Here is an 8399-nt window from a genome sequence, read left to right as displayed (position 1 = left end):
TTTTCTTGTCCATTCACCATTCCTTTTGTACCTGCAAGACTAACTCTTCTATCATTTAATCTCTCCTGTCTTCCATCCAGTCACAGACCTTCCTTTTATCCTTGTCCCACCCACTCCTTGCTCAAAACCTATTACATCTGTAACTTTTTCCAGTCCTGATGAAAGGTCATTGACCTGAAACATCAACTCTGTTTCTCTCCATGGATGCTACTTGACCTGCTGAGTATTTCCAACATTTTAGGTTTATATTTCAAGTGCTTACATTGCTGCCCAAGATGCCAGGGATGCCCTAATATCGCAAAGGTTCATCAAGTGTGAAACATAACAATCATAGAACCATAGAATGGTTACAGCCCATCATGGCTGTGCTGGCTCTCTGTAAGAACAACTCAGTCAGTCCCACTCTCCTGCTTTTCCCCATGGTCCTGAATTTTTTTTTCTCTTCAGATAATTATCCAAATCCCTTTTGAAAGTCACGATTGAATCTGCCACCGTCACATTCTCAAGCAGTGCATTCCGTATCCTAACCACTCACTACACAAAAAAGTTTTTCCTCATGTCGCCTTTGATTCTTTTGCCAATCACCTTATATTCCTGTCCTCTGGTTCTTGACCCTTCCACCTGGAACAGTTTCTCTCTATCTACTTTTTCCAGATCCCTCATGAGTTTCCACACATATCACATCTCCTCTCAACTTTCTCTTCTCCAAGGACAATAGCCCCAGCTTCTCAAACTATTCACCTAACTGAAATCCCTCATGCCTGAAGCCAATTCTTATCAATCTTTTCTCTGCCCTATCCAATGCTTTCCAATCCTTCAGAAAGGGTGGTGCCCAGAATACCCCAGGAGAGGCCAAATCATTGTTTTTTACAGGTTTACCATAACTTTCTTGCTTTTGCACATTATACCTCTATTTATAAAGCCCAGAGCCCCCAATGCCTTATTAACCTCTTTCTCAGCTTGCTTTGCCACCTTCAGTGATTTGTGTGTAGGTCCCTCTGCTCCTTCATCCCCTTTAGAAGTGTATCCTTATTTTATATTGCTTTTCCTCATTCTTCCTGACAAAATCTATCACTTACACTTCTCTGCATTAAATTTCATCTGATATTTGTCTGCCCATTACAGCAGCCTGTCTATGTCTTCTTGAAACCAATCACTATCCTCCTCACAATTCATGATACTTCCAAATTTTGTGCCATCTGAAAATTTTGGAATTGTGCCCTGCATGCTCAAGTCTAGGTCATTAACATGGATCAAGAAAAGCAGTGGTCCTAATACCAACCTCTAGGGGATCCCACTATAACTTCCCCCAATCTGAAAAACAACTGTTCACCACTACTCGCTGCTTCCTATCACTCGGACAACTTTGTATCCAAGCTGCCACTGTCTCGTTTATTCCACAGTCTTCAACTTCACTGACAAGCCTGTTATAGGACACTTTGGCCCAAAGCTTCCAATTAAAGTTGGAACAGTTCCGATTGATGCTAATCATAGGCAAAAATACATACTTATTGGCTAGCATTTTTTTTTGAGGCCTGGCTCCTGATATTGGCTGTTCACTGAAGCCTCCATCATAGAAAACCAGGCAGGTCTCGGCACAGCATAGGAGGGACCAAGCCATGTTGCCCTTTTATGGCACTAGCTGCCGTATTCTGGTAAGAGTTTAAATGTCCCAAAGCTTGTATTAATTGTGCTATCTCTAGCCCTGTTTCATAGCAGAAAGTGTGATTTTCAGTATCGACAATTATTAAATATCCCCTGCCCAACATTTCTAAATCAAATTACTTGTAATTCTTTGAATGAACTGAGGGAAAAACACACGGGTTTAAAATTGCCTGGAGCTGTCAAGCTCCAAAACTGCATGACTTCACCTCACTGTCCGTGCTAACCCCTATCCCTCACCCCCAAAGTGTTCACTCCCCTCTTACCCCTGATAGTGTTCACATCCCCCACCCTCACCCCAACAGTATTCACCACCTCACTTATCCCCAACAATGTTTACAACCCCCAGCCTCACCCCCGACAATGTTCATCCCCCTCCCTCACCCCCGACAATGTTCATCCCCCTCCCTCACCACCGACAATGTTCATCCCCCTTCCTCACCCCTGACAATGTTTACATCCCCACCCTCACCCCCAACGGTGTTCACCTCCTCCTTTACCCCCAACAATGTTTACAACCCCCAGCCTCACCCCCGGCAATGTTCATCCCCCTCCCTCACCCCCAACAGTATTCACTCCCTCTTTCACCCCCGACAATTTTTATACCCCACCCTAACCCCCAAAGGTGTTCACCTTCTCCTTTACCCCCAACAGTATTCACCACCCCCAGCCTCACCCCCAACTGTGTTCACCCACTCCCTTACCCCCAACAATGTTCACAACCCCCAGCCTCACCCCTAACAGTGTTCACCTGCTCCCTCACCCCAACAATGTTCATCTCCCTCCCTCACCCACTTAACCATGAAAATGGTCAACTCACCCCCAATGCCACCTCTCTCCCTGACAATGCTGGCTGTTCCAACATTAACTGGGCCAGGAGCCAGGACTTCCAGAAGGTGAGTTGGGAGAGGAGATGTAGAAGGGGGTGAGCACTGCCAAGTGGAAGGGGTGTGAGCATTGTCTGCCGGCAAGGGGGGTGAGCACTGTCTGGGGTGGGGGGTGGGTGAACATTGTCTGGGGGAGGTGGGGCTAGGGGCAGGGGAGGGGTTGAACATTGTCCAGGATGGGGGTGAGTATTGTTGTACGTTCTAGAGTGCTTTGACACTTCAGATGATTTGCCTAGAGTTAACTTGGTTTTATAACCTATAAAAATCTCTAAGTAAACCTGTATAAAAACCATGGTAATATAGGGCAAATAACCCATAACCTCCATGGTTCTGGCCATCTGATCCCACTGTTGTTGGAATCCTGGAGCAGTCTGGGCAGCGTAAAACCAGCAATGGAAAGTTTAGGCTTCCCACATAAGTGCAATGGATGTGCACATGTCAGGACTTCTGAGGTGTCCTGACACATAGGCCAGAAATTTTACCTTGATGGGCTGGCGGGCCCCACCGGCTCAGCGGCGGGCGGGCAGCCGAACTCCACTGCCGAAACGGGGCCCACTGCCATTTTGAGTGAGTGGGCCAATTAAGGCCCGCCCAGCGGCCTGCCCAATAGGAAGCGCTATGCACTTCCTGTGCGGTGAGAGGGATTCCCCAGCTGTCAAAGTGCTGTCTCAGGGAGATTACTGACAGTATAAAAATCTTTAAAAATAGAAAAATATTAAAATTATTAACATGTCCCTCTCATGTGACAAAGTCACACAAGATAGGACATGTTAATAAGAAGCACATAAACTTTATTGAAGTTTTTAAAAACGGACATGAAACCTCATTCCGCCAGTGGATGAGGTTTCATGTATTATCAGAATCCTGCTGGGGCTCCTGGCCTGCCCGCCAGCCTTAAGGTTGGATGGGCAGGGTCTTTAATTGTCTTAATGACCCTGTCAATGGCCTCAGTTGGCCATTGACAGGTCAGCGGGTAGACAGCTGATTTCGCTGTCCGACCGCTTTCCTAAAAATTTAAAGGGACCGGGATGACGTCGGGGGTTCCTCCCCCAAATCGCCGACAGGAAAATTCTGCCCAAAATTTTCAGGGTACATCTGGTCTCCGACTATCTGGGCCAATATGAAATGCCTTTTGGAAGTTCATGTGCCCCACATTAACCACATTACCCTTGTCCATCCTCTCTGTTCCCTCATCAAATAGTTCAATCAGATTAGTTGGACACAATTTGCCCTTAACAAATCCATACTGACTTTTTTCAATTAATCCAACTCATCCAAGTAACTTTAATTTGTCCCAGATTTTAATTTCTAAAAGCTTCCCCACCACCGAGGTTAAATTGAATGGGCCGCAGTTGCTGGGTTTATCCTTATACCCTTTTTTGGCAAGGTTGTAATGTTTGTAGCTCTCCAGTCCTCTGACACTAACCTATCTGTCTATGGAGATTGGAAGATTAGGGCCAGTGCCTCCACAATTTCCATTCTTACTTTCCTCAGTATCCTTGGACACATTCCATTCCAGTCCTGATGACTTAGTAACTTCAAGTGCAGCTAGCCTTTCTAATACTTGCTTTTCATTAATTTTTAACCTACCTCGTATCTCAAACACCTCCTCTTTCACTACGACTTTGACAGCGTTTTCTTCCTTATGAAGACTCATGCAAATTACTCATTTAGTTACTTAACCATGCTCCCTGCCTCCATGTGTAACTTGTCTTTTTGATCCCTAATCAGTTCTATTCCTTTTACCACCCCTTTACAATTTATATATCTATAGTAGACTTTTGGATTCCCCTTTATGTTGGCTGCCAGTCTCTTCTCATACTCTCTCTTTGTTGTCCATTTCTTTTTTCACTTCCTCTCTGAATTTTCTATATTCATTCTGGTTCTCATTTGCATTGTAGTATAAAGGGGGGTTAATGCTAAATATGTAAATATATGGTCTACACATATAAGGTCACAAGAGAACAAAGCATGGAGAGAGATAGTTCTATGTAGAGAATTGTGCTGATTCTGTGTTGTATAGTTAATATAATGCTGAACAAAAGGTAGAGTTTGTGAATAGCATTGCCCTCAGCATTAACTGTAAGTCCAGACCCACAACTACCACATCCAAGACACACAATTATAATAATAGATGGTGGCAGCAGAAAAACACAATGAAAGGAGCAAGAACTGAAGAGCCCAGTGACTGGAAGAAGCAGCAAGAGAAACCACTTCAGGACAAGGGCAGTGTGGGAAAATCTTCACTGAACTCCAGAGAAGGCAACAGTAAAATGCAGACATGGAAAAAATTGTTCCTTTACCAAAGTGCTTCAACCATGTGGAGGGCCTGGATCAAGTCAAAAAGTGGCAGAACTGACATTGCAGGTTCATCAGGTACAGAACAGCATCAGGACTATCAGAAGATATTAGCAAGCAACAGGTCAGTACCTTAATCTATGCCATAGACAATAGTGCAGATGGTGCAATGGTCAGACAGGGCATAAGCAAAGACACAGTGACATATGAAGAAGTTATCAAAGCCTTTGATATTTGTTTTAGTCTTTGCAAAAATACCGTTATAGAGAGAGCAAAATTTAATAGGCATAGCCAAAGACTGGGAGAGACCATAGATTCCTTTATTAACAAGTCATAACGATTAGCTTAAAATTGTGAATATGGAGCCCTGAGAGATGAATTAATGCAGAATCACATTGTTTTGGGAGTCTTAGAAGAGATACTATTGGATTATCTTCAGTCAAGCAAATATTTGACCCCATTGAAGGCCGCACAGATAAAAAGGCAATCTGTTAGAGAGAAAACAAAACAAAGTCTTTATTCCAGGTGAGAAAGAAATCTCGTGGAACAAACTGCTGCTACAGTCCAGTTTATAAGCACATAAAAATTGCAGCATATCTAATCCCAAACAGAGAAATAGAGAAGAGCTGCCATTATTCAGTATCCTCGTTCTGTGGAGAAAAGGCTGCATCAGCACCAAAAATGTCCCATCAAAAATGCAGAGTGCCATTCCTGCAAAAAGAGCCCGTTTTAAATCAGTTTGCTGCAGCAAACGGTTTTTAGCAAAACAGTTAAAGGAGAAACAGCCAAGATCAAGGACCATTCAAAAAGTTGAAGAAAAAGAACCAATTGTGTCTAACTAATTTGACTGAGCTTTTCAATTAGAGAACAGTGAGGATTGACTATGGTAATGTGGTGCATGTGAACTTTTGGTTCTTTTCTTGGGAGAGGTCTCAGTTCAAATGGGAACTGTTGGAGTGCAGATATTATGGTCAACAAACATAAAACAAACTTCAAATTAGATGCTGGAGAAGGAGTTTCAATTCTTTCAAGCACAGGAAAGTGGTTAAAACCAGACTTCTCCAGCCATTGACCATAAGATTCCACAGTCCAGGAGGCATTCAGCTGAATGTCAAGGGACAATTGACTGCTAAACTCCAGTACACAAGAAAGGAAATCTCAGAGAGGTTACATGTAATCTACAATCAAGGATGTTTACTGTTAAGTTGAAAAGTTTGCACAGACCTACAACTCATCTTTAAATGAGGTGAATTGAAAAACCTTGAAGAAACCAAACAGAAGATTTCCCTGGAATAGTAGGTGAAGGAACCAGACAAATATATAAAAGCAAGCAGCAAACAACAGCAGATGTGTTGTCATGGATTCCTGTTGGGAAACCTGAACAGGAGGACATAGATCTTGTTGAGGATGCAGAGTGATACAGCTCATTGATTACAGGCTGAACAGGCTCAAGGGGCCACCTGATTTATTCCTGTTCCTATGTTCTTATCAGCCATTTCTGCAGGATCTAATTGAATGATGAAACAGGTTTGAAGGGCTAATGCTTTACTCCTGTTTCCATGTGCTTGTCGGCTAGTTCTGCACAGAATGGGAATAGAATCTGGGGCCTTACGCTCTGCATGGCTTAGTTACACAAGTTAGCTGAACAAACACAAATTTGGAATCTTTGTGAATCCAATGGTAAATCTGTAAACATTAATACTTAAACAATAACTAGCAAGCTTCTCTTGATATCTCTCATTGGTAAATAGCTTTTGAAACCATAGACATCATACACATAAATATCTTTATGTTTATATATATATGTGTTTGTGTAAATATGTACATACATACTTATATAGATAGATGGATACGTAGGTGTAGTTTTAGACAAAAGTGATTTTATTAGAGTCTCATGGTTTGAAAATTAGTGTTTTTCAGCAAACTTACAATTGAATAGTTTCTAATTTGCTTGGGTACATCATAAAATATTTTATATTTTTGTCAAAATTACACCAACACTCAGCAATAAAGCTTAATTTCATTGAAAAAAATAACTTCAGACTTTAGGAACGGTTTCCTGATGTTGGTGATGTTGGCTGTTACTATCAACCAAAAGCTAGCAGACAGCTTCAAAGTACAACTTTGCATTGTTAATTATAAGACTTCCTTTTTGATATAGGTATAACCTTTCATTAGGTTGTTGCTTCCAGTAGAATTACATGAACTCTTCTGGATTTTAGTGACAAGTTGCTATAATCTTGAATGCACTGCCTGAAAGGATGGTGAAAGTAGACACAATTACAGCTTTTATTGGGAAACAATACATACTTGAAAAGGAAACTTTTGGATGGCTGTGGGGGTAGAACAAGGGAGTTGGACTAATTGACAAACTCTTTCAAAATGTTGGGATGGGCACATGGACCAAATAGCTGCCTTTCTGAGCTGTATGAATCTATGATTCTATTTTCAACTGCAAAGTAATTTAACAATACTTACAATAATGAAGCATTTTTGGAACAAGGTTGTTTTTGTTACTAGAGGAAATGGTGCCTGGCAGTCTTGCATAGACTTTTAAGCACACAAACATACCTTCCTGCCCAAGAGTTCTATGCTGAAGTTTATGCTCCATGTGAGTCTCCTCCTACCTAACTTCATCTCAACCTATGAACAAATCCTTCTATCCCTTTCTGCATCATATACTTATCTGACTTCCCTTAAGAAATACTTGTGCTAATCACCTCAATGGCTCCATATGGTAGTGACTTACACATTCTTACCACTCGCTGAATAAAGAGGTTGCTCTGGAATTCCCTGTTGGCTTTATTGGTGACTAACTCTCTTATATTTATTCCCCCAAGTTTTGGATACCCCCACAATTGGAAACACCCTTTCTATGTATCCCTTCATTTTTTTACAACCTCTATCAGACCACCTTATAGAATCACTTATATGAGCATTGGATTTTAATGATAAGGGCGCTTTAATTGTTTTTTCAGTGTGTGAGATGGTGGTTCAACTCAAAACTTTCACAAGAGCTGTCAATCATCTACCCTGGACAGTTTGTTGCTGCATGCTTACTGTAAAAAGAGTCATGTCAGATCCACCATGGAAATGAAGAGCATCATTTGTGGAAGGAATGAATCTGTCCTAGAAGAAGGAAGTAGAAGAATAAAAGATAATGGAGAGAGGAGAGCCGGGACGCAACTAAGATTGTATCCACACCTCAGTTATCAATTGTTCCCAAAGGAAATTTCAAAATTCAGGTATAATAAGGAATCAATCTAATATCTCCAATGACCTCCAGCAGCTCTGAAGCCTACCTTTTACTCTATTTTTCAAACTTTGTACCTTGAGCTGAAGTATATATTACAATGTCTTTCATAGCTCCATACATTCATGAGCTGAGAGCTCTTTACCCCTCTCTCACTGCTGTTTATTTCATTGCCCCTCAGTGCTATGGACATGATCTACCACCATCTCCATACATTGACAATCATGGTCTATGCACAGCTTTTGCAGATGAACATGAAAGTAAAAATGATAGGTGGAATGAGGAAAAAGACTAAAGAA

Source organism: Carcharodon carcharias, chromosome 4 (assembly GCF_017639515.1).
Source record: "Carcharodon carcharias isolate sCarCar2 chromosome 4, sCarCar2.pri, whole genome shotgun sequence".
Lineage (NCBI taxonomy): Eukaryota > Metazoa > Chordata > Chondrichthyes > Lamniformes > Lamnidae > Carcharodon > Carcharodon carcharias.
This window is presented reverse-complemented; position numbering follows the sequence as displayed.